We start from the raw sequence: 27,996 nt of genomic DNA, 5'->3' as shown, positions 1-27,996 counted from the left end.
CCATGTTTTGGTGAAGAGATACAGCACAATCATCATGTTTTGCCACAGATTTGAGACTGCCAGCCAATGAGAGATTGTTTTTTAATGATGCCCAAATAAATCTACACACTTAATACATTTTTCTTGTTCACTAAAGATACCTTACCTGACAGAAACCATGAACCCTTCTTACTCAGAAATACCCTGAACCATCACTGTCAAGTCCAACATAAAGCACTCACTAAACTTCTAAATTAATTTCTGTCTCTCCAGTTTGGGATTATTGTCTTTTTAAATAAGATGGCTTTATCTTCCTGGCCGGTTGTTCAGATGAGTGACTATTGTATCCGTTTTTCTTATCCACGAAACCAGGCACAGCACGGGCAAGAGGAGCACATGCCACAGCAGCCAGCACCACAGCCTGCGAGGATTGGGAGAAGTGTAATGGGAGGACACCAGTAATCACACAACAATGGCACGGCCAGTACCCTCCTCTCACAAGCACCTAATGCTGCTGCGCTTTCAGCTGATGCGCAATCGGCAGCCGCCCGGGACAGTAGACACTCTCATTGTCACAGAGCAGTCCTGCATTCATAGTAGAGACCACAGGCAAAACAAAGGAGCTCGGAGCCCACTGCTATCCCTCTTAATTAAATCAACAGATTGAAATAAGAGGCGCGGCAACATTCTCTTGAGTGAGAGGAGGAAAAAATGCTTTCAAGGGGGTTAGGGTGAGCTACTAATGAAACGTGAGGCTTTCAGTGATGTGATTAGGGGGCGGGTCACTCATTTTAATTGAATTGTTGGCCTGACCCATTCTTTGTGTTCAGGTATAAAGTGATTGAGGAGATTGCCCTACAGTTCATAAGGGGCCAAATGCTGTCAAAAAGGGGGAAAGTGACGTCCCTCTGGGGCCCAGGAAATGGGGGCCGTGCTGTTTTGCCTTTTGTGTGCGTAGCCATCTGCACAGTCCGCTGCTGAAGCTATTACAGCTTTGATTCAATCCATCCATATTAGAGTGGAAGGGTTCAACAAAATGTCGGGTGCATGTTTTAAACGAGTGACGTTATGTCTGTCCTTACACAAGTGAGAGGGCAGACGAGAAAGCAATATCTTCTTTAATTACTGTAAAAATAACAGTTAGTGATAACATCAATTGTATCTTCTAATGATCAACATTTTATTGAATTCCACATACAAGAGCAAATAAGGCATTTATGCTGAAACAATGAGACGTCAATGTTCAGTCCATATGTGGGTATTTTAAGAGTCCAGATTCAGTAACAGCACTTAATGCAGGCACAGCTGTGAATAGGTCTTGCCTGGAAACACTTACAGCATATCCAGTAAGGATCGCTCTGTGTGTGTGGGTGTTAACTGTAAGCACAGAGCCAGCAGTCAATAAATCTTATTTTGCAGTGATTATGTTAATTAAAATGCAACACAAACACATGCCTGTTTATATTGCATTTCAATTAAAATATGACACAACAGTATACAATATATAGACAACGTGTTTACAGTTTCATGTCACTCCTATTCCTCATTCTGTCTTGAAGCTGTAAGAGCATTTTTATGTATTCAGCAACAAAATTCTCATTTTTTGTCAGCTCATGAAAACCGTCCATCTCCAATGCAGCTTTGTTTCATTTTGTTTCTGCTGTTACTACCCACACAAAGACTTCTCAAAAGATCAAATGAATCCTTTTATTGCAAAACACTGAATCTGTATTTTTCCACGCAGAGTAATCTGGTTTCACCTTGGCCAACAGCATATTTCTTTCCTCTTGCATTTTATTTTTAAGCCTGACTGGGTGCAACCCACCAGCAAACCTCTATCCCAGTTTTGGATGTTCTACCTCCCATACTTAAGGCGTCTCGAAGGGCCGTAGTCAGAAATAGCCTTGCAGCTTAAAAAAGGTAATTGCTATGTAATTTTTCAGCACTCCCATATAAGGGCATGCCATTAAAGTCACATTGAGTAACAATCGTTTCCCTGTCCGAGTTGACTAATACTACTCTGTGCACATAGAGAGGTATTAACATACTGACGATGGCACAGATGTAATGGCTGTGCTACTTTGTAAACAAGCCTACACTGATACAGAAGGGATATTAAACAGAATGCAAATTCAGTTCTCTTTCAAGGAACAGTTTAATTGTTTCACTGAGTCATTATATCATGCATCGAGGCTGTGACAAAACAAACAGTTTTATTTTGTGCTGATCCAGCTTATTTCTCTCATGTCACAAATGAATGTATATGCCATCTATTTCAATGACAATTCAGCCTAAAAGTATTTGAATTGATGCATTTGCATGGACATCTGTCACAGTCACTTTGTAGTTTTTACGCAGGCCTGTGAATGGCTTTTGGAAACGGGTTGGGATCTTTGACATCCTCTCATCTCTTAGGTTGCATTTCCTGTCTACTGAACCTGAAACCTTTTACAGACAAGTGAGCTATCTGTAGAGTGCAATACGTCAATCTGTGCCTGCTCAGAACACATGGATGGGTAAAAGACTGCCATTTGATAACTGAGTAAGTGAGGTGAGAAACCCCATTGCATTACTTACTTATATTTAAGAAACACTTCTTTCCTCCTTGATATAGGATCACATAAAAGAGCCATCTCAATTTACAATCCACTACAGGATCAACATATTAATACTTAACAATAAAATATCATCAAGTCATTTTGATATGCTAAAATGTATATCACATTAAGCACGCAAGTGAGACCTTGTAAACTTTCCCCTGAAGAATGTCTAGATTGCAGACACGCCTGCTTAGAGCTAATGGACGAGGGGCACTCAGTGTCTGAAGGAGAGACAGGTAAGCCATCTTAATTACAGACATCTTACCATTTGTGATTCACACGAATAGAGTGCACTGTCACAGCTTGAGGAGGCAAGGGGGGGGGGGTGTATGACATTCCCTTCATACGCATCCTTTCTGAGTACACACATACTGTACATATGTCAACCGCTAGCACAGTACGTTCATGCCATAATCAAAATATATTTTTAGTCAAGGGGTGAAAGGAAAACAGACTGACAAGCAAACCTTTTTAGCTCATTTGTCTTTAATGAACTTATTTTAAATATAATTAGCATATGAATTTTTCACACTTGATTGGATAAACTAATCTGGTTTTCAGGACATGCAGAACTTGTTACTCAGTAATTGTAAACAGGTCAATGTTTGGATGGGGAGAATCTTAAAATAGCTCTCTGATGTGTTTTGACTCATATGACTGTGTATCTATATGTCTGTGTATCAATATATTCTCTTGTATTTGTCTAAACATCTTTTTAACGTTAGGCTACTGACTTTCATCACTGATCTTTTCAGTCACGGTCCAAGCTCCAAAGACATTTCGCTATTTTCGAACAGACTTGCCTACATTTGACTTTATTTGACTTTAGTCCATTATCCTAAATGATAGCATAATATCACACCTATAAAATAACAAATACATTTTGGAAAAAAAGAAGGGAAAAAATGCCCCTAACGCCCCCCTCCCCCCTAGCATCATCTATGACATCATTGCCCCAAACATCATCTATGACCATGAGTCATAAGTTGTTTCTGACATGGCTTCAGGGGTAGTTCTGATCTGTTCACAGTGTAACTGAGGCATGCTAAGATGATGATCCCGCTGTGTACACAGAAATAGTCATAAACAGCAAAAAAAAAAAACATGCTGCACTCCCTAATATTATGATATATCTGAGCTACATCAACACAAAATCCCACAGAACATTGGGATAAAAATAGGCTTTAGCTCTCACATTTATAAAGTGTCTTATTATCTTTTTAGCACTGAGATGCATTCATAGTTCCACTGAGAGGATCTGAAAGAGTAAATTATTCCTTTCTACACTAATTACTACAGCAGCCTACTGCATTTGACTTAATATGTTATATGAATAATTGGCACAAACCGAATTAGTTCTGTACTAGTCTAACTAGATATGGGCATGTGTTTTTCTTTTTTAAATGAAATGTTAATTGTTTGGTTATATATCATGCCTGATTATTATGGTGAAGTTATTTGTTTTTGTTTGAAACTGAACACAATTAACATTTTAAAGACATTATTTTGGATAAATTAAAAAGCAAATCTCACTAAATGGTATTAAATGTGGGCTATGCTCTGACACAGATATTTAGATGAATTTGATTGCGTTGAATTGGTAACAATGAGAATCACAAATTATTCTCAGAAATTCCGTAAATAACCGATGGGGTACGAGAGAGCCCGAGAATGTCAGCGAGCAACCTGTGAGCCAAAGGGAGCGAGCGAGAGCGAGACCGTGACCGACTGAGAGCGCGCGAGAGAAAAGAACCTGTCACAGCGCGGGGGACAGAGGGCGAAAGACTGAATGAGGAAAACTCGGAAACACGCCGCTTCAACTCGGGGAGAATATACGTTTTAAAAAAGACTTTTATCAACGATACGATTGACGCTTTGGACTGTTTTGCTTCAAAGCACCATAAGGAATATACACGAATTTCGCTGGGTGCGAGAAGGCTTTAAAGGACGCCTATTTTAAAGCTTCGGAATCGCACTAGGTTTCTTGAACTGAGGGGAAGGGATATTATTTCTCTTTCAAGTCGACCGGGGACGCGAAGTGGTTACTGTTTACTCAAGAATATGAAAACGACCGAGGACACCAAAGACAGTGAGTTTTTGTGCTTTCAGTGTTGTTATGCGCTTTCTTGTAACCAACATTATGGCTGAGCGTAAGTTGAAGTGATCGCTGGTCTGGTCTCGTGTAAAATTGTGGACTGTTGTAAGTAGCTAATGCACGCGATTGTTTCTTTTCCAGAGTTCAGATATCATTGATGTGAAGACGTATTGTTTTTATGTCCCACTATAAGCTTTCTACAGACCAGTGTGCATCGATTCACAGATTGTCAGAGATCGATACGGCTATGTACACGCCTCATGGGCAAATACCAGGACCAAGGCATCTCCGGTCGGGCAGTCCGTGTACTGGAACCTGTTACGTTGAACTGGGCATATGCTATGATTATAATTTCAGTGAGAAGAAGATTAACGGATGCACCTGTATGCACGGTGTCACATCAGCTGTCTCAATTTTTAACGTACTCCGAGAAATGCCATGTAACATTGCTTAACACAGCGTTGTCTCAGGTATCTGTGCTTGATTTAGACAACTTATAAAGTAGGCTTTAAGAAACCATCAGTGATAAGAACTTATATGAGTATATATATATAATTCCTCCCCAAATAGAAACGCTACGTGATAAGCCACAGTTAAATGGTCGTTAATTGCATGGTGATGTTTTAAATGAGCGTGACAGTGGCATAACCTACAACATGAGTGACCTATCGTTGAATGATGCTTTATTGTAGACTAATGTGAATTCAATGTTTTTAAACTTATTATCTTGTCAGTGTACCTTTCCTATAGGGAAATGATTTAAGAATATATCGTTGGCGAAGAGTGTCAGCCTATAAGGCCGGAGTTAAAATCATTGAGATAATGATCAATTATTACGGACTTGAGTGAACATGAACTGTATGCAGCGCCCATCGTGTCGTTGTCGAACGCTACACATATGTTGTCATGTCCAGCAATATCGAACCGAAATGAGACGCATCACCTAGTTTGTCTTCAAAAGGCCTTTTGACTTTACCACGATCCGCAATATACCATACATGCATTTAGCTACCGGGAAGAAATAACGGTACTTTCACCCGGACTTTCCGCCATTTGCTTTCCAATCTAAATACCACCTTTGAACGAAGGTCGTAATGTTTTTAGTTATGAGGGTGCAAATTGGGTTTGATATCCAATTTTGGCGCATTCGTTTACACTCATTCCATGTGTATTTTGCATGCGTAACGCTTCTTTAGGAATTACAGACGGAATGCACTAGCACGTCAGCCTCTGTCGACATTGAATGCACGACATTGCATGGTCACTTTGGAATTAGACTTGTTTGGCTTGTATTTCGTTTTTTATTTCAAAGGTCGAGTGGAATCTTGTCTCTAATGCGTCGCCCAGTATCAGCCGGCAATCAGTTGTATGTTGTCCCTAGAGGCGTTGGATAGCCAATAATTTCTATAAATTTGGCAATGTCGAACTGATTTGGGTGCATGTATGTTGGTCCACTGTAGTCTTGCTATATACCATGTCCGGTCAGTTGTAAAAAAAAAAAATACACTTGCTTAATACCATGACGTATGGCAGAGCTGCAAGTGCGGAATGGGTGGCAGTCTTTGCGCATCCACCAACTTCAGCTCCATACTTAAACGCTCGTAAAATCCTGTACCAAATTACTGCCTTTTGCGTCATTTAGCATAATGAGGATAGTTTTGCGTCTTGCTAATCATTGCAGTGGTTCTAAGTCGGATGGCATATCAGTCTTGCTTATACAATTAGACGAGGATAGATAGACGCTGCAAGCTTTCAGCATTACAATATCTCACTTTTGTGCATAACTTCATTGTTTTTCTTTTAGCTGTCTGAACCAGTATACAAATGTGTTATAGAATTGTTTTTTTTTTGCCGAATTTGTTTAATGTATGATGCTCATCTTAAAAGTAAACGGGATCTAATGTGATTTACTTGTCCTGATGTGTTCAACAGAAGCATAAATTGCTCCCCGTCATTGCTAGATTTTTTAATATGCAGCCAGAGGGCAGCCAGACTGTATTGCAAGCAGTGTTGTGGTGCAGTGTGTATGCCCACAGATGTGGTGGCGTGGGCCCGGTGCTGTGTGTGTGTGTGTGTGTGTGTGTGTGTGTGTGTGTGTGTTGCCCTGAAGTGATACCAGGGGTCAGGCCTGGCTGCTGCCAGGGCAGCTGTTTTTTTGCCTCTGCCCTCTGTTAATGAATTTCTGGGCCCTGTCAACAGCGAGCAGCCCCTCAGTAGTAAACAGAAAGCAAAGCACTGTTGGTAATTAGTACTATTGCATCTAACCACTCTGCATCTCTACCTATCGCGCCACTCTCTGCCCTTTGCTTTTCTATGGAGTGGACCCTCACTCTACCTCTCTCTCTCTCTCTCTCTCTCTGTGCATCTCTGTCTCTCTCTCTCTGTGCCTGTGCTCACTCATGCTCTCCACATTGGTAAATTATGTGTAATTTCAGGGATGAGTGGTAGCGTAAACATATTAAAGGGGAGGGTGTGTGTGTGTGTGTTTAAAATCTCTGTTTTGGCCTGTATTTGTTTATTTATTTATTTATTTATGTGTGTTTTGCGCCACCCAGGCTGGTTGACGCAGCAGGTAGCCACGCTGTGCTAATGAGATTGAGCACCCAGCACAGTGGAGGTGAAGCACTGTTTGGATGGGGCGGAGTTTGGCTTGAGTTGCGGATGGCTGGTGGTTGTTGGTTTGTTGTGGCTAGTGCTAACTATTTAATTGGGTTTATTTGAACCTGATGTGTGAATGCTGTGTGTGTGTGTGTGTGTGTGTGTGTGTGTGTGTGTGTGTGTGTGTGTGTGTGTGTGTGTGTGTGTGTGATCAACCGAGAGAGAAAGAGAATGTTTGTGTCTGTTTGTCAAGGGGGTAGGCAGCAAATGCATTGAATTCACAGTTTGTGTGTGTTTGTGTATGTCAAGGGGGAGGAGGCAGTAAATGCATGGAATTCACACTTTGTGTAAATGTGTGTGTGTGTGTGTGTTAAGGGGGAGGATTCAGCAAATGCACTGAATTCACAGTTTGTGTAAATAGCTGTTGCACAGTGAGCACAGAGGGACGAGGCATCTGCTGTGTGTGTGAGTGTGTGTGTGTGTGTTGGGGGTAGGGGGGTGTTGTTTTCGTTGGCTCCTGCCATCTTGCTCACACATAGCCGATAGCCTGCTTCCAAGCCGACGGCAGCTGACAAGGGAACCGATCTGGCCGGAACAGAGCTGCTCCACCTCAGTCAGCTGCTTGCTGTGGAGTCCTGTCCTTCGGATTCACCGTGACCGTGCTTGTTAAGTGTGCCCCAGTTTTTTCGGAAAGTGTGTTAGGGAGGAATGTGACGATGAGCGAGCAGTGGTGGCCGATGAAAGTGTTTCCTCTGCAGAAGCTCTCGCAGGCTTGATGCCTTACCGTATTTACTGTGCTGTATTTACCCACAAACCCATCCTGTCATGAAATGATGCTGCTTCACACAAAGTGAACTATTTGCCCAATACAGATCAGTCTCACAAATTAGGGGGAGAAATAAGTCTGTAGGATTTTAAAAGCTGTGTACATCTAGCCTTTAGGTCTTGTCTGTTTAGATTATTGACTTGGATGTCTAGATACTGCAGTTTCAACACTGCATACTGACAACATTTCTTATATGTGCCATCCAGCACAGTAATTGTCATTTACGTTACTTGTCAAATCTGACCACATGAGCAAAAACGTTGATAAAATATAAGCTATTTGAACTCTTAAAGAAATGAAATGCGACGAGGCCAAGCCATGCTGGCCTGTAAGACCACAAGCGGTGGTTAGAATGTATCTGGACAGGTTGTAAATACATGTACATCACATTTGTCACCCCAGCAACTTTGTGCTCTTAATGCATATAATGGCATGTTTTTAGTGTTGCCAGAGGCTTTACTGTTATGGTTCCAGCCGCATTACTGACAGTGAGATTTATGATTGCGTCAGCATAGTGGTCAATTGGGAAGCAAATCACTCCTGGTGCTGTGCCAGCCACTTATCCATCACATTTGCAATGACGTACCCTAATGTTTAAACATAATGTTAAAGGCCTGGTTCAGCAAAAAATAGAATTTCTGTCATAATTTAACTGTTATATAAAACATAATAAATATAATAGTGTGCAAGGTGTCAACATTCACTATATGTAACAGTAGTCAGCTGGCACACAATGCTGTGCAGTGAATAAACCTCACTCCCTGAAACCTTAAATAGACATGCTAGCGACAGACGCTGGTCCCATTCATTTTTAGCCTCCTTGCTAGAATGCCTGCCTCCATTGGCTGAGGTTGCAAGTGTGAGTTCAGACCAGTTCAATGTTCACAGTGCAGGGTGCATGTAGTTCTTTTGAGCTGTGTGGCTGATAGTGGTAGCCATTTGTTTCTGTTCCGTGTGATTTTCACTCTGTAAGATATTTTGTGCTGCTGCTACTGAAACCTCCACATCCCAGAGTGCGCTCCCCCCAGTGCCATGAAAGTAGCACCTGTTAGTCTTTGTTTTGGCAGTGGCAGATGTAGCCATGTTGACCTGAAACTACTGAGGCTTCCTCTCATCTAGGTCTGCCGTCTCCAATGTGTGTTTATGTAACTGGAGCCTGGGGCAGTCGTCACCATGGCTTCACTTGGGTTCATTGCTGAGCCAACGATTTGCTCAATTTCATTTATTGGCTGTATTATGTTTTTTGTTTTTGTTTTTTTTTGTCCTGTGTTTTTGAGGCCTTGAGGGGGGAAAGTGAGACTTAAGATAGTGGACAGAGCTACGGGCAATGTTTTCTTGTTTTGTTTTTATGGGAACCCTTGGTGATTACACGTTGAAAAGAGACGTGTTGTGTAATGGGAAACCAACAGTTTTGGGAGATTGTAACGCCATACTGCCCTCTGTGCATCAGGAGCCACTTCCCAACTTCTGTTTTTGCCAAGTGCATATTGGCTTGCGATGCCAAGTGAGACATCAGTCTCTAAATGTTCTTTCTTTACTGCTAAACCATTGCAGTAGCACTGTTATTGTTACTGTTATCACCCCTTGGTGGTGGTGGTGGTGGTGGTGGTGGTGGCTATGGCGATGTAATGTCCATCAGGGTAGCCACTTACAGGGTCTGTGGGAGGGATGTCACACTGTGAGATCTCAAAGATCTTAAGTGGATAAGTGATATTTGAGCTTGTAAATGAAAATACAAATGCAAATCCCAAACAGCATTTGTGGTGATAAATGACCATAGACATGAGAAATGTTGTTGTTGTTGTTTTTGTCAGGACTATCTTTTTTTTATTATCCCATTTAAAACACTTACTATATTCAGTGGTTGCTCTGTGTTCACCAGGAAGAGACCGGAATCCACAATACATCACTGGCCAGCCATTGTGCTGTACATCTGCTGATTGAACTATCAGCCGAATAGTCGAGCTGCTCCCACAAAGAACAACAAGCCCAGAGAACAGAGTAGCCAGGGTTTTCAATTACTGTCGCCATTGTTTGTTGTTCGACCAACGTCAGGCTGGCAATGTTGTTGTTTCATCCCTCCATAGATCAAGGGGCGGACTCCATCGTTTTGGTCACAAGCAGGAGATACCCTCTTTGGGTAAAAAAGCACAAGTACAATACCCACCGTCTGTGCAGACTGTAAGCCAGCAGAGGTATCTGCAAATACTTGTACCCTGGAGATCAGGCTAAAAATAAAGTATGCCGAAAGCACACACGGCATTATTTGATATGAGAATTACCAGGAGTAATTGGGTTTTTTATCTGACCCTAGCAGCAGTCCCTACGTTGTTAGTCATCTCGAACGTCGTTAGTCCCTTATGATAAAGTCGTGGTCATATCGTGAGGTGAGAACTCACCTGTTGATCTGAATGAAACAGCTCTGTTTTCCGTCAGCCACTGCTGCCTCGCAGTAAAGAAAATATTTTTCAGTGTGGATGTGATTTTATTTAGCTATTTTTTTTTTCTTTATTTATATTTTAAATTAAGTCTTTCTGGAGCATTGACATGTTTACACTCCCGCTGAATCTTTCGTAGGCATGACCTGTCTGTACATAAAGATGTTTCCATCATGGAGGGCTGATTATCCTCTTGTAGGTCTGATGAACATTCTCAATGTGTGCAAGTGGATTTTTGCCACGCTATTCTAGCTGTTAAGGTGATTTTGCCGCTTTGAAGTAAAAACTGTCAGCTCGACGAAGAGGGGCGGCACTTTGTAGTTTTTCAGCATGGCATTAAAATGTTAACACAAGCGCGCTGTTTGCGTCTTGAATCAGTGCAGGTTCTTTTGATCAGACGCTGAGAGGCACCAAAGACTGGCGAAGCTCAACCGCCGGGATTGTTCTAACAAATGTAGAAATGGGAGGGGGAAATGATGACATGTTGTTGATGTATTTGAATTCCCTCTCCCTCCCTCCCTCCCCTGCGACAGTTTTTAAAAAGTTACATGGAACTGGGCCTCGCTAGTGGGAGGATGTCTGAGCGTGTGTGTGTGTGTGTGTGTGTGTCTTCCCTCTCCTGTTATTGTGTTCACCTCATTGCGCCAGCGCTCCCTGTCACCACATATCATCAATTAATGAGACGTCAGTGAGGATGACTAGCTCTCTGAAAAGCAGTGTGCTTGTCAGGCCTAGCAGAGCAGCTCCCCCTACATGTTAGCTTAAAAGACTCATTTCGCTTCTCTCACGTGTTTCTTTTCATAAAGAGCCAATTTGAGGCTCTTTTTTTTGTTGTTGCTTCATTTCTTTCCATTCATGTCAGCAGGGTGAGTCGGGCACCAAATGTGTGAAAAATGAAGTTGAGAAAAAGGGTCTTTATTTGCAGTTTCTGCTCAAAGGCAGGTGCCTGAGAGTTCCGCTCGGAGTCCGCAGCCATTTTGTCACTGCCATAGAAACCTCTATAACATCTCGCAGTTCTACCTTGTGACGTCACGTGACTATGAATCACTAAGGAAGTAATGAATTTCATGTTGGATTGATCTAAATGCTAAGTCTTATTAGCCTACATGCCGGTGCTGAGGATTTTACAGTGTAAGTGGATTAAAAGCAGTTGCCCTCCGTGTTTCTGGAAATCTCAGTGGCAAGTTTCATTTGCTCAAGATTGTAAGCAAGGACAACACCATTAACAAAACATCACAAAATCCTTTTCCCTTTAGGCCTGAGGGCGAGAACAAAAATTTGGAACATATTACCAACACACTTGTGTAACACTTGTTTATAAGAGCCAGCCAGAGGAATAATTGATGTGCTTCCTTGGAGACCGTGGTCAATTAGCATCCGTGAGTGAAACTGTTCAAAATTCACCACTGACTCAAACTGCCATTTTCTGCTTAATTTCACATTGATGTCCATTCAGATGACAACACTCTTGAAGTCTGCCACAAATAAGCCGGATAGGTCAAGCTAGGAATCCGCCTACAGAAAAAAAGGTCCCTTTGGCTCCTGTTTCCTGGGTTTGTGATCATTTACTGAGCGTCTCTTTTATTGCTGGGCCCATTTACTCTGTCTTCCTGGCAATGATTGTCCAAATGTGGAGGTGTTAGGCAGTATCAAACTAAAAGCTCTTGTCTAGACTTAAATGCTCATGGAAGGAAGGCTGCATCATTTGTTAGACGATTGACATGCAGTGTTTGCTTTGCCCAGGCACGGACACGATATCACTCTCCATTCTCTCAAAATTCCAGAGATTGAGTATATTTAGGCAGCATAAAGAACAGTTTGTTTTACATAGAGGGCCCTTTTATCTGGCGGGAAACACACACACACACACACACACACACACATATCCCTGTGTCATGGTGTTGAGGGATGGCCTATCTGATAATGTACCAGACTGAAGATACCAAAGATAAAAGCCATCTTAATGGTTGATTTCTCTTCGTTGGTGTACTTCCTTTTATCTGTATGTGTGTTTATGATGCTTTTCTGTTGCTCTTGTTATCGCTGCTTTTGATGACTATGATCGGTTAGCGATCTCACTCAAGATTCCTGCATTCCAGAGACGAGGGGAAACAGTGGGAGAATGCATCTCCACGACAACCCCAACACCAACACACTACTAATGACTTTCCACTGCCATCAGTGTCTATTAACCAACCACCACCCCACCACCCTCCCAATTCCACCCCCCGTCCATGGCCCCCTTGAGAAATATTGTTTTGATTTTTGAGTCGCTTTCCTGCCAGAGCCCATTCAGAAGCATCCTGTCCTGCTTGCTGATGGCCTGCAATGCCATTACCATGATTAGATTGTCTGAAGGCAAATGAGAATCAGATGACTCACACTGGCCATTAATCCATTTGTTAAAATGCTCCAACCGTCACCAACCCTCCCCCCCCACCCCATCTCCCCCCACTGCCCTACTCCACTCTTCCCCTGTCTTCCACAAGGTCAGGCCTGGTTGCTTCTCAATAGTGTAATATAATGCAGACCTCTAAGTGTGAACCTAGCGATGTCTATTGGGTATGGCAGACTGTGTTTTATGTGTGTTAGTGGTGCTAGCGGTTAAAGGGGCAAACCTGCAGGTAACCAGACATGATCCTCGATTTTCTTCTTCTTCTTCTTCCTCTTTTTCTTCTTTTTTTTATGGGAGCTTTATGATGCCGCATTGTGACAGGACAGAGATAGGTGCTGGGGTGTGACCAGCGTAATAGAGGATACAGGACAGAGTGGTCTATCACAGGCCTTGACATGCTGGGGAGATTGAAACTCAAGTGTATATATCACAGCATTGCGGCTTAATAAAATATTCCATCATGCCTGTGTCAGTGTGGAGTAGAGCCTCTTCTTTCCTAGCCTTGCCAGAAGAGCCCGATGTAGAGGGGCCGCAGCACTGGAAAAGTATGGCGAAGGACACCAATAAATTTAGACCAGAAGTGCCTGAATTGTTTTTGAAGAAACCATTGTTGTTTTTTGTTGTTGTTGTTGTTGTTGTCACTGTTATTGTTGTTTGTGTCATCTGTGGGATTAAGAACGGGAAATCACAGCATTCAATATACTGTATGAGGATGGCTTTCTTGGAATCAAATGAGCTGTTTGTGAGGTGATAAACCGCTCCCGTTATATCCAGTGACTTTTTTCGACGAGGCTAAAGAAGAAGGAAAAAAACAAAAAAATGAATTTAAAAAGAGAGAAAAAGATGATGCTATTCATGATGCAGATAATATTTCCCAAAGCATTCCTGAAATGAATATCCCAGTGGGATTCATCTCCGTCACACTGCAGTAGATCTGAAACACTCTCTTAAGGAATCAAAACGCTCATTACGCCTGAGGGAGACGATCGTCAGCGTGACTGGTGGGACATCTACTTTGAGCTTAATTTGCTTAATTTAAGCATTTTGGGGGAAAAAATACTTCTTCATGGATTTGATATACTGTATATGAAAACCCTGAGAGAGCAGTGATGTTAAGAATAGCACTGATCTTTTTAAAAATGCGTTTAGTCGGTTATGAAATGCTAAAAGTGTTAAAGCTAAGGCTTTGCATTTTTTAGATAAACCCAGCCTTGAATTGGGCCTGTTGAAACACTGGGGTGTTGATTTATGCTGAGTACACTCTCATCATTCTCCTCCTCATAGAAGCACCGGATTCTTTGTGTCTGTGTCTGTGTCTGTGTGTGTGTGTGTGTGTGCGTGCGTGCGTGCGTGCGTGCGTGCGCGCGCGCGCGTGTGTGTACGTGTGTGTTTGTGTTTGTGTACGTGTGCCCGCGCGCATGCGTGTGTCCAGATTGACTCCCATGGCATGGCGTAAGCGTGGGTCTGGACACGTTCGCATCCCACAGGCCTGCCTGCCCTCTGCTGCTCTGGCTGGGCCCCAGCATCCCTGGACGAATAACATGCGCGGATGCACCAGAAAGTGAAGTCATATTGCCCCACGGTGTCAAGAGTTGGTCAATACTGCTGAGGACTGCTCAAAAATGTTGTAACCACCTTTACGGTCAATAGAACAATTATGTAACTTAACCCTTAAGCAGGGGAGTTTTGAACATTCTAACAGAAGATTCCGTTCCGCAACAATTGAAGGTTCTAAAATTCCATGTTCAATTCAATGAACCCAGATATTCTTTAGAAAGTTCAATTTCCAACATACCGGCTCGAGGGTTAATGTAGTTTCCTTCTCCCACACTGCTTGATGGTGGGCAGAAGTGCATTGGTTCCCTCAACTACACATGTGTCTTGCCACATGTCTCTTACCCCTTACTGATGTGATAATTGTAAGCATGGGAATATTTAAAGCAAGTGTTAGCAGTGGAGGTGGAATTTCTTCACTGGTGTGTGTGCACAGGACAAAAGTCACATGGCTTCTCTGTGGGAGATTCTTCATAGAGAGAGAGGGAGAGAGAAGAAGTGGGATTTTTGCCAAGTGCAGAGAGGCGGGTGTGTTGGTGTGTGTGTGTGTGTGTGTGTGTGTGTGTGTGTTGGTGGGTGGGGGGGGTGGGATATTAATTGATGTTGATGTGAACAAGGTGAGAAGGTTGCGCTCTTGATCATGCAGTGCCTTACTTAATCAGCATGCCACGCTAGCCTGGCTCTTATTCATAATCGATGGCAGGGCTGTTATTGATGGCAACGGGTGTGAGCCTGGTGAGTGGGGAGGGCTAAGATAAAAGGATGCCCTTCTGCCATCTCCCCAAACCCAACCCAACTCAACCCTCCCCTCCCCATCCCGCTAACCCACTCCTCCCCCCTCTCCCTCCCTCCCTCCCCTGAGGTGTGTGCCCCTGTGCCAGGCATCCAGGTGAGGCGATCTGGCAGCAGCTCCATTGTGGCATCGTGGCGTGGAGCTGGTGGCTGGTCGGTGGGCCGCTAGTGATGAGAAAGAGGTGTGATTCATGAGCCCGCCGCGCCCTGTACCCCCCAGAGGCCCGGGGGAACAGCGGGCATTATCAGTGGTAAATGGGTCTGAAAACGGCTGTGGCCAGGACAGGCCTGACGACGCGTGATTTATCGCCGGGGCCAACGCTGCGAATAGTTAGCCCACACGTTACCGCGGGGGATATAAGCATTTTCATGGCCACAGTTCAAGTTTATTTCCGATATAAATTCTAAAAAGATGTGGGACAAAAAGCACAAGGGAATTTATAACGTCGGGAGATGTTGTTTGCAAGCTGCCAGCAGGAAGTACTGTTTTAATGTGTCTCAGACAAGGATGAACGGGTGTTTTGTTCCTTTATCTTCTTTTATTTTTTGGGGGTCGAGAAGTACTGTATATTAAAAATCTCTTCCTCAAGGAACTTAAAAAAAACTACTACTATTCCCAAAAGCAGGGAGTACAAAAAGAAGTTGAAACGGAGCAGAATGGAAATGAAACAGACGAATCCCTTTCATTTGAATATCAAGTAAAGTTTGATGTCTCCAGCAAATTATACCGAACTTTGTAATTGGATTTGTTCAGGCAGATGCCGTACATACAACAGGACTCCACCAAAACACAGATGAACTGAACTGCGAATAAGAAAGAGAGATGGCGAACCAAAAAAAAAAACATTTGGATGTTTGGCCTTTTCATTTCGACACCTTTTGGCTGCTCTTGGAAACCGCTGGTCCTGTAATCGATCAGCAGAAATAATTAACCTTTGAAATGTCCCACTGCCAGCAACAAAAAGACAATGGTAAGCCCCAGGGGTTGTATCCAGGTGGCCTGTGCCTTCAATGGAATTGTCAGCTTGCTTGGTCGTGGTCTGTGAGTCGTGTCTGGCTTCTGCTGGTATTCCCCCCCATTTCTGCCCATTAATGGCCTCAGACTATAATCAATGGCTGGGATCGATGGGTCCACCGCATACTAGTAGGCCGGACAAGATCACATTTCCCTTTTGTTGTTTTTCCCAGCAAGTCCTCCGGGGAAGAGGAGGAGCGTTTGCCCTGTGTTAGGAATGGAAATTATGTTTAGCGTTTGACTGAACGCTCTGTTAATAACTTGTCACACCATTTGGTTCTAATCAGTATTCTGAGAGAACAAATCTGGGCCGTCCACTTCCACACATGGCTTTTGAATGAATGAGTGAATGGATCTATCAGCCTCCAGTGAGTTACATTGGATATGCATGAGTAGGTTTTGCTCTTCCTTTATCCTGTGACCTTGCTGCTCTTCCCACATGTGTCGGATGCTTAAACAGAGAGCTGCTGACTCGGGGTCCGATCAAGACCAGATTCTCCACCAGATTCGGGCCAGAGCCACTCCAGAATGGCTACTGGCTAGACTGTTAGCATAGAACAGTATACTGGACAGGCATTCTGATACAAATCATAGCTTAAGCATTGTGTCCAAAAGTAACAACTTCAGGCTCCTAAATTGCATAAAAATCGCTGAGAATTTCTTTAATGTGTGTTTAATTGCTTTAGTGAACACTTCTACTTTTGGCATCTGAGGAAAGACCTGCTATAACAAGCGCTGTCTGGGAGATGGCATTAATTAACACAGGATTCAGATTATTTGAAAAGACATACAAAATGCTGACTGCCATCTTTTAACCCAGAAGTCTTTGGGTTAAATCCATAACACCATTGGCACTGTTAAAGAGGAATTTGGCAACTATTTCAACGTAATAAACCCATTTAGAAATCATTTGGATGGTTAAATGACCTGACCTGTGGAAATGGTGACTTTCCCCGCTGCCCCTAGCATCCCCAGGCGGAAAACCAACCTTGCAACATTGAGACTACCGTCCTGGAAAGAGAAGTGAGAAACAAGAAACTCGTTTTAAATCGTGTTTCTTACCTTGTAACATCCACATTGTTCTGCCGAACTTATGCTAACCGTTTCGCTAGCTTGTAAACAAATCCATGTGCTTTATCGTTACCTTTTTCCACAGTTTGAAGTAGCATAATGCACAATTTCTCCAGTAGAGGGGGAAATATAGCAAATCCTGCCAAGTTTTCCTTTAAATTAAACATTAGCTAATCAACAGGGACATTCTGGTCCAAGTAAAGCCTACATTTCTTGCTAGCAGTGAGCGCCTACAGAAAAATTATTTTGCTAGCCAATTAGAATGTGCAGATGTTGTGCAGCAGTTGTGATAGGGTAGTAATAGCAAAGATTCTAGAGCTCTAGAATCTTTGGTACAGTAATAGTAATGGTACTTGCAGGATTCCAATAATGCTTTTGTTTCTCAGAGAGTATGGCCCCACAGTTTGCAAATGGAGCCATGTGATGGGGAGCTCTTGGTTCTTCAGAAGTCATGCCTGTTTTAGCTGACAAATGTCCCATGACGAGCATCGCTTGAAGACATGCGTGACCATTTCGATTCAATTCTTTAACAAGCCTTACCTGCTGTGATTCTTTCGCACACCAAATGAACTGAATGAAAGACACATGGGTTAGTTAGGTAAGACTTCAAATGATGTTAAGTTTCGAATACTTGTCACCCACAAATTTGTACTTAAATAATGAACTAAAAAGCTTTGTATCTCGTCTTTGCCAGGGCAACACAGGCAATGCCTGAGGCCTTTTCTTGGCCTCCTCCTAATCACAAATCATTCCGTTTTCAGAGGGAGTAGTTAACATTTTTACAATGCAGTGTTCACAAGCGGATTTTCAAAGAGTGCTCGTTTGACAGATCTTTATCGTGTAGTTTTGGCTGCATCACTTGGAAGTATCACGGCTTTCGCTGTTGAATACCAATGAGTCTCTTTGGTTTTTTGTCTTGCTCCTAAACAGACAGTTTGATTTCACCCTGGGTGTTCAGTGGGTGTCTTGCATGCACACACACAGACTCACATGCCCATGGCGCGCGCACATGGACAGGCTGTTTCTTCAGATCAGAGGATCAGAGAAGCAGAGGTCATAGTATGTGATGGTTGGTGGTTGAATAAGCCAGTTGTATCCCATTTTATATTAAGTATACTTCTTGCAGTGCACTTGAATGCGTCAGGCACATTCATGGAACTAACCCCAACCCAGACTCTAACCATATGTACTGTTAGTTATAGAAATGATATAGTACTATGTGTGTAACTGTACTTAAATATACAAGAACACACTAGCTAAGGACCAAACAAATGGTAGTTCTAACATAAGACCTGGTTGGTAGTGAGCGGAAACTATGTTTACCTGGGGTCCCTGTTTACCTGTGAAGCACTTTGGGTTAACTGTTGTTTTTAAATGTGCTATACAAATAAAGTGACTTGACTTGTTTTACATGCTTATCTTGCACAGCAGTTTGATATGCCATGTTGTCTATGTTGAATTTTACTGATGGTGGAGCACCAGCTGCCACACTCTCTCACACTCACACACACACATTCACATTCACACACACACACACTCTCTCACACTCTCTCTCACACACTCTTCTCTTCTGAGAAGAGAATTCATAATAAAGGTATATTGACAAATCATCATTGTGTAATCTTCTGGTTAATTAGCAGTGGAAAACATGGAAGCCAGATGGCAGACTTTCATCCTAGTCGAAATCGACCATGCTTTCTCTCAGATTATCACCCATCATTGGAAAGGACTGTAATCGTAATGTAATCACTTAGATGCCTTTTCAATACGGCAGTGTAATATTAACATCATATCTACATTATCCATATAAGACTTTAAGGTTGTGCTGCTGACAACATAATTGTGTCTGGTTCATTAAATGGTTACATTGGAAATGTGACTCTTTATGCTAAAGTGTATTTCATGAGTTATTACTAGACTGGCAAGGTGAAAGGCATTGATATTGAACCGTATTTTTAAAGCATAGCAAAAGCTGGTGATGTCTGCTTTTGACAATTTAACAGTTCAGTCAGGATTTTAATGTGTCATACTCCTCGGATTCCGGCCAAAAAATTGAGATATTTATATGTCTTCAGGAGTTCAATGCCAGCTCCTGCTTTCTGACATGCCTGCGGGTGGTTTTAATACAGACCAAGAATTATCCTGTCAGAGAAGCCCCATTTGTCATGGAAATCATGAATCTTTATTGGGGGGGGGGACGGCATTTATAGCTGCATGGAATCTCCAAATGTGGCAGTGAGAGTGGGAAAAAGAGAAAACCAGTAGACTGTCGTTCCTAGTGATAAGATGTCGAGGATGGCTTTGGAATGAACAAGTCACAGTAGCCAGTCAGGTGATGCCACTAAGAAGCCTGTCGGTTAGCAGTAGCCTAAAGAGGCTATGGGAGCCTCACCAACCAATGCATGCAAAGTGGGCCTCCTGCGTTAGGGCTGCAGCATGACAGCTGGCGGTGTCTCACTAGTTAATATTCAGTCTGGTAATGCTCCCTGTTCAAAGCCTCTTCAGCGTTAGTTGTCGCTGCTCTCACAATGAGGATGCTACAATGAGGTGCCATTTCTTTCCTATCTTGTTCTCTCTCTCTCTCTCTTTCTCTCTCTTTCTCCCGCCACTTTGCTAACAGGGACAGCCGTTTGGCTGGCACTTTATGCATCGTTTTTACCTCCTAAAGCGCCACATTGCTGTGACAGGCCCACTCGCCATAATTGCTCATTCAATTGCTGGTGGAGGGCTACAAGGAGATCTGTCAATAGACTGGGCGCCCTTTAACAAAGATATTCTGCGGCTTTCGGCCCTGGAAGTGAATGCTTTCGTGCTGTCTGGGCCCCGGCCTGTGATGAATATTAAAGGCTCCCTCTGCGCGGAGCGCCCCTGGGGATGTCTCGGTCGGCGGCATCTTTAGCTCAAATTAATCTGCAGTGTGCCACCGATGATTGCCTGTGTCATCGCCGCCGCCGCCACCACCACCTCTCCTCCGTCGCCTCTCCACCGCCAGAGACCCGGCGCCGGGGCCCTAATTTGGACGAGCTGCTGCCATTTTGTGCCCCGTCATGCCGAACTGTTTCCTGCATTGATTCAGATCAAACGCAAGACTGCACATGGACAGAGATGCAAAATGCAATTTGTCGCAGACGAGGTAATAGGAAGAGGGAGGGAAAAGAAAAAGGCAATCAATGCGACACCGCCAACTTATTTCGAGCGAACAAAAGCTCAAAAGTGAAACTCTGAGTGCTCTGCTCTTGCTCAGGAGGCTCGAGGTAGCTGAGAGTGTGAGACTGTTTAATTAAATCATACAAACTCTACAGTCGGTCTTTAATGATGTATCCGCGTCGCTCCAATACCTATTAAGGAGCAGAGATTTTGAAGGCTCCGGAACACGCTTGGGAGCCAAACAGAACGTTTGTTTTGAGATTAAGCATGATTTGGGATAATCGGTCATAAACTGCACTGTGGAGCTGATGATTTAATGCAGGCTTTGATCACTTTTCAGTGTCTAATATCATTGACATGGAAAAGGCTTACTGACTGATGTAGCTTTTCAAGTGCCATAAATCAAAAAATATGAGGGCAAATGTTTATTAAATCAGCGCAGTCCTCCTTTGGGGAGACGGGGCTTTATGTGTCATATAATTCATTCATATCAACCGCTTTCTGACAAAGGTTTTCACATGAGGATGTGTACACCATGCTAAGAATCCAGTGACAAAGGTAGCTACACAGAGACTAGCACACTCAGTGTTGGATGCCATTTTGATCTCCTTGACAACCAGCGAGTCTTGTTGAAATGGCTGGGATCAGAGCTGCCCGCCTCTCTTTCTTTCTCTCTCTCTCTCTCTCTCTCTCTGTCTCTCTCTCCCTCTCTCTCTCCCTCTCTCCAGGGTCCACCAGCAGCCTATGCAAACCAAAGCAGGGCCAGAGGCTCTTTGAGTCTGGCAACAGCGCTTGCCGTACAGGTCAGCTCCCACTTGTTGCCGACAGCCAGCCAGCCAGCCAGCCAGCATCCCTCATCCCTTCAGGCCATCTTGTGTTTTGTGTGTGTGTGTGTGTGCTGTTTGAATTCAGAATTTGACTAGCCAGCTCCAGTCACCCCCCCCCCCCCCCTTCGTCTACCCCAGCTTCGCTCTCCGCCCCCCACCCCACACCCCATCGGCTCCGTTAAGTTACTCCGTCCGGCTCAACCTCCTCCTTCTCTTAGCTCATAACATTTTCGTCAACTTTCGTGACTCTCTTCCTGGCTTGTCAAAGCTTTTTATGTCTGACAGGTCTCCCTTCCAGTGCTAAAGCCACCCACGTCCAGATTAGCTAAGCAGAGCAGTGGGGTGCAGGCAGGAACCACCACCACTCTTCACTGCCCCGCCGGCCGCTCACAGTTGGAGAGAGGTATTTAGATTCTAATTTATACTCTTAGCCATGGTCCCTGTCTGCAATTTGTACAAACCCCATATCTACTTCTGGCTACCCCCCCTCCTCCCTCAGGCTAGGGTTGAGAGGTTAAGTGCTGTCTGTGGTATTTTTCCAGGTTCCTCCATCTCAAGTGGGTGTGTGTGTGTGTGTGTGTGTGGGGGGGGGGGGGGGGGGGGGATTAAACTCTTTGGGTAAATTTGTAGTGGCTTTTTGGAGAGTGTGAAAAATTTCTGACAGTACTTGATGACGGCTGTGTGGCAGAGCCTTGACAATGTGTTGATCTCATTTCAATTCCGACCCATTTAGCTTCTGGCGAAGAGAAATTGAGCAGGAAGGGAATGGCTGAAGAGACTTCAATTTCACAACATGCCGGCGCCTTGGATGTTTCATGTGGCAGAGACATTTAATTCCATGCTAGACAAAGATAGCTTCACCCTGAAGAATATTTTTAATAGCCATTATTCATGTTTTTTTTTTTCATTTGCATAGTTATTAATGCATTACTATTATGACCATAGATAGACTCCACTTTTTTCTGCCAATTTGTTTTATGTTGATTTCATGGCTGTTGGCACAGTGAAGGACATTCACAGGCATGAGAGTTTTGCCCGGGAACTGAAGTCACAGTGGTGGCAGTGGGTTGTCGGGGTGGCAGCCGTGTCTTCCGCGCATACCCTGGGCACAATTAAAGGCACGCCTTGCTAATAGGGAAATGACATTAGCTGCCGTTTGGCTGTTTCTGCCTCGCTTCCTTCTGAGCATTTCTGTCACACATAATCGTTGCCTAACGCTAAGTGGCCAACTCCCTCTGCCCTCCTCCGGCTCCGAGCAAGCCTCCCCGACCACCCGTGTCAAATGCTTCATTTCCTCCGGGGAGTCACAATAGGGTTTTTTTCCTTCATCAAATACGACTAGTTAATATCATTGCTTCCAATTGTGTATTGTCGCTGAGTCTAAACTGCCTGTGCCGTGGCTAAATTGCCGTACTTTATCCTGGGCTATTAAGGAGGCCCCACTTTGGACGTGTTAAGCTCACAATGTAGTATGCAGTGTTTTTAATGAAGGTGCACACACAGTGCAGCCTTTCTGCCTTTACAGGTGGCAACAAGCTCGCATTCTAGAGCTGTAAAAAATGTCTCAGCACGAATGAGAGGCATTCATCACCTTTTCCATCAGCATCTGTATTAATCGGCAATCGAAAACAAGCCCTCACAACTCGTTAACAGCTTAAACAGCAAGCAATGTTGAACACCTAAGCCAATGTTTTAATAAAGTAATGCCTCAAGCCTTCTAATTTATGTGTTTTAGCTGTGATTTTGTGTGTGTGTGTGTGTGTGTGTGTGTGTGTGTGTGTGTGTGTGTGTGTGTGTGTGTGTGTGTGTGTGTGTGTGTGTGTGTGTGTGTGTGTGTGTGTGTGTGTGTGTGTGTGTGTGTGTGTGTGTGTGTGTGTGTGTGTGTGTGTGTGTGTGTGTGTGTGTGTGTGTGTGTGTGTGTGTTTCCTGTGTGTGGCGGCAGTGTTTAGTGTCTAGGTGTTTAGGCTGGTGGTGAGTTGGTGGAGGCCATATTGAAAGGCACGCAGGCTGCGGCAGGGGCCGATTCTCTGAGACGTGATGTCCCCACGGCCAATCTGTTTGACTCATGCCCTGGTAGAGGTGCTCTGTGTGGTCCCTGGCCTGCATCAGAGTTGGGCTCTGTGGACAGGGAAGGGAAGTAGGCCTGCTGTGCCTGGCTTCACCACGGGTCTGGGCAATCTGCTCCGCACACAGGCACTGTGCCTGGAAGTTGCTGGACCTTACAGGCTGTTATCTAAAATAGTGATACAACAGTCAGGGTTTGATTTCTCCCCTCCAACCTTTACTACTGTACACAATCTCTTTTGTGTGGTGTGGTTGGCTGTTTGTTGTTTGGGGTTGGCATATGAAGCATTATATTTGTTCCCCCCACAGTCCTAGCTCATACTGTTTAGCTACTAGCTACTGCCCACCCGAGCGGCCGCTCCTGTAAATGGAGCTTTAGGTGTTATGCTGCGGGTACTACACTCGAGTTTTATTCTCTCTCTCTCTCTCTCTGTTTCTCTCTTTCTCTCTCTCTCTCTCTCTCTCTCTCTCCTTTTCTTCGCCCTGTGCTATTTAACTCTTCCACAGAGATAAGATGATAAAGCAGTCGAGCACCTGTCTAAACACCAGATTCACGCATCCACGCTTTCCCGCTCCTTTCAGGGTGCGGACACAGGCCCATTGTCCGACTCTCAACTCCGAGCTGACAAAGGTTCAAGGATGTTCCACACAATTGCCTCTCTCTCTCTCTCTCTCTCACACACACACTCTCACTCTGTCTCTCTCTCTCACGCACACACACACACACACACACACACACACACACACACACACACACACACACACAAGGCTGGAGTTTTATGTGGAGAAAAACAACTTGGTTAATTACTCTTTCGGAACAAGCACGGCCTGGCCGCTCCAGGGTGGCTCGTGTTCAGGTCTGTGAACATGGTGTCGGGATCGTTCTGTTCCAGCGCAAGACCGTGAGATGGTTGACGGGCACAGAATGTTCATCTGCACACCACTGGACTCTCTCTATGAAGGCAATGATGCAGTGAATGTCATTTGTGTGTGTGTGTGTGTGTGTGTGTGTGTGTGTCTGTGTGTGTGTGTGTCTGTGTGTGTGTGTGTGTGTGTGTGTGTGTGTGTGTGTGTGTGTGTGTGTGTGTGTGTGTGTGTGTGTGTGTGTGTGTGTGCGTGAGCGTGCGCGCTTAAGTGTTTGAGAGAGAGAGAGAGAGAGATACACACACACACACACATACATAGTGTACCCTGTGCTGAAGGCGGCAGCCATGTTTTCAGTACTCTGCACATTGCCACACAATAAACATTGTCCCTTTGGGTGTTTTTAGCACGGGCAGACTGAACCTCTCATTTTGCTTGTTGATTCTTGACCTGAAATGCCAAGACTGGTCCCTCTGCTCTGTGCAGTGGTAGCCTTTTGGCTCGCTAAGTTGTTGTCCCCTCATAGACATCCGTTAAACGACTAACTGGGAGGACTCCTCTGAGAAATGTCCTTTTAAATTGTTTAAAAGCTTTTCTGAGCTCAAAATGGCCGACAGGGTCACTTTTTATTGAGCAGAGGGAGTTGAAAATGACATTTTTCGTAAAGCTCTTTTGATTCTGTGTCCAAACACCTGGGCTTATAGTTTAAAAGATAGAGCTGTGACCTTACTTTGAGGCGCTGGTAAGAGGTCGTGCAATTCTCATTAGTGTGCTGGATTTGGCAGCAGAAGGACAAAGCACCTTGTGTTAAGCCTGTTAATGATTTAGTGGCTGCCCTGTGACCTGGTGGACTTGAACTCCCTGTTGGCTAATTTGTAGCAATTAGAGCATTTGTTTTCTTATTAAGACAGAGATAAGAAGTCATAAACAAGTACCTTTTCCTTTACCTGTAATCTTGCTGTTTCAAAAATCCCTGCAGAGAAACCGAACCAATTATTTTGTTACTGCTTGTTTTATCTTGTATTCAAGCTGTTGTATTTTATTTCCTATCATAATGTATTTTATTGTATGGTCTATTTTATTGTCTACCTTTCCAGGAAATGCAGAAGGAATTAGCTAGCGGCTGTGTCTGGTACAAAACATCTCATCTCACCAGATTGATGTCTTTTGAACACTGTTCCTTTGACGAAAGAATGTACCGGTAATATATTAAATATATTAACTAAATTAAACTCCTTTTATCACCACAAATCTTTGAAGGCTGACTTCTGGACTTCAGCGCAGGGGTTGAGTTGAGTGTTCTGAGTTGCCTGCCTGCCTGGCCTTCGCTAGGCTGCATTTCCAGGAAGCATGAGGAATGCACAGCAGCAGATGCCACAGCTCACTCTCCCACACTATCATGGAATGTGGGGACTAATTGATTCGCTGTGCTCTCTGGTTAAAGGGCACTACAACCTCCCCCCCTTCCCTTTGCTAAATGTGTAATTACACATTTTTTTCAGTTCCTTTCCATGTTCCCTGGTGAGTGAGTGAGTTTTTCTCCTCAACTGGTGTGGAGCTGGTCTTCTTGGGGCTAGTTTACGTTTGTTTTTTGGGTGATCCGATCACAAGTGGTCCGCTGGGACACATCGCTGTTTACACATTTAATCAATCAGAATCAGAATCAAGGTGTTTTAGATTCTGTAAGCGCGCTCACATTCATTAGAACTCCCGTTGTCCAGGACACATCAGAACACATTAGCGTCTACACTACAAAAGATATGCGTCCCTGACCAACCCAGCAAGGGGTTTTAGCGATGTGATCATAACGTGTCTCAGTGATCGTTTACACTTGTATTTGGAACTGACCACTTGCAGTCTAATCCCAGATACATTTTTTTTAAATTGTAAGCAGTGGCGTGAAGACCTCTTAATCTCAACTCACTCAAACATCTGTCTACAAGACTGTTCATAAGAGTCGAGTGGGATTAGGGCCAGGTCTGGCACAGTTCAGGCTTTGAGTCACCTGCTCTCTTTGTGTTTGTGTGTGTGTGTGTGTGTCTGTGTGATGTGTGTTTGCACAAATGTGCTCACAAACACGCTCTGTGTTCTGATGGAAAAGCAAAATGCTTATTAAAAGATAGAGACGTTTGCAGATGCATCTGTCCTTGGCTCACAAACAGTGGCGTTACTGTGTGTGGCCTGACCCACTTAGCTAATGAAGAAAGCAAGGCATAAAAGGTCTCAAACAGTGCTCTGTGTGTGTGTATTTGTGTGTGTGTGTTTGTGTGTGTGTTTGTGTGTGTGTTTCTCTGTGTGTGTTTCTCTGTGTGTGTGTGTGTGTGTGTGTGTGTGTGTGTGTGTACATGTGTACATGTTTGGGTCTTCTGTCTGTGTGTGCGTAAGTGCATGTGTCAATCAAACAAACTGTCACAGGAATGATGCCGTTTTCATTAAGAGCTACCTTATTCAAAAGTTGCTCTCATTGATATTGGGCAACAGTTTCTTTTCTGGAGAACTTTTATCATCAGTAGGCAAGTTGTCATGATTATCCAATCAGATTAAACGGAACTGTTTATGTGGTTGCCCAGCAACATTGCTCAAGAAGTTGCCCCATGTATCATTGCCTTTAGTCTTCCACCTCATTGTGTGGTGAGGAGTGGAGCTGCCTCTCTTTGTCTCAGTGCTGGTCAGCAGGGGCTCTCAGGAAGAGAGATTGTCATGCACCAGCATGATTCATGAAACATATTTATTTAGGGCCGGCGCATTTGTCTCTGTCCTCCGACCTGAAGACAGAGAGCCTGCCAGCCTGTCTGCCATCTTCTCCACAGGATGGCAGACAAAGAGGGTCGAGTGGTACCCCCCTCACACACACACACACACACAAACACACACACAAACACACACACACACAAACACAAACACCTGCCACTCCTGTTCTTCCTCTCTTCTCCACGTCTCCAGCTGTGACCCCCTCCCCACACACACACACACACACACACACACACACACACACACACACACACACACACACTCACTCTCTCTTCACACTCCCATGTAGAGAGAGGAAGTGATATACTAGCATCTGTGGTCTGTATCGCTCTGACAGTAGAGTCTGTAGGGGGGGGGGGTGCTGATTAAGAGGGATGTGTCGTCTGTGCAGGTGTAACATCTCATCCACCACCTGAGCCGCTGACTGGGGAGGATTCAAGGGGGGGAATCTCTTAAGAGAGCAGAGACACTCATCAGGGCGCCTCAGCCTGAACACCCAGGCATAGGTCACCGTTGGTTCACCGTGTTCCCCGAGAAAATAGTTCCTCAGGGATTGCATTTTTGCCTGTGCTTTGGAGCAGACAGCAGGCTCTATGGAGTTTCCATCCTCCATCCGGTTTTGTTTCTATGGTAGTGAGTAGGGGTGAAAAAATGTCATCATCACCCTGCTTTTAAAGGTACACTATGCAACATTTTCACCTTTACGAAGCCAATTTTACCGAGAAAACCAGCCATGCAACGTCAAGAACGGTGGCCCGACAAATCTCGCGAGAATCGTGAAACATTACCTCGTCAGTAGATATAGCTCTTTGGAAGTTTTTTTTTTTGCCTGTTGTTAATCCTTCACCTCCACAACAAAAGCATTTTCATTGTGTACAGGGAGGGATAATTCACAAGAAGTTTGCTATTTGCAACAGCAGAGTAAAATATAAATATATCACAACTCTAGAGGGAGCTCTACAGTCGCCAAAAATACCTAA

General features: G+C 44.0%; 1 protein-coding gene across 1 annotated transcript in view; it reads left to right on the top strand.

Moving 5' to 3' along the window:
- The first annotated feature begins 4,342 nt into the window (after window positions 1-4,342).
- Window positions 4,343-27,996, top strand: part of ptprfa (protein tyrosine phosphatase receptor type Fa) — a 220,305-nt gene continuing 196,651 nt past the window's right edge. Inside the window, exon 1 of the mRNA XM_076279000.1 lies at window positions 4,343-4,668. The gene's annotated coding sequence lies outside the window, so the exon portion shown is untranslated. The remainder of the gene's footprint in view (window positions 4,669-27,996) is intronic.

The sequence above is a fragment of the Alosa pseudoharengus genome, unplaced genomic scaffold, assembly GCF_046254945.1.
Source record: "Alosa pseudoharengus isolate Yale_2024_CS ecotype anadromous, Long Island Sound unplaced genomic scaffold, YU_APseudo_1.1 YU_APseudo_1.1_scf_11, whole genome shotgun sequence".
Classification (NCBI taxonomy): Eukaryota; Metazoa; Chordata; class Actinopteri; order Clupeiformes; family Clupeidae; genus Alosa; species Alosa pseudoharengus.
This window is presented reverse-complemented; position numbering and strand designations above follow the sequence as displayed.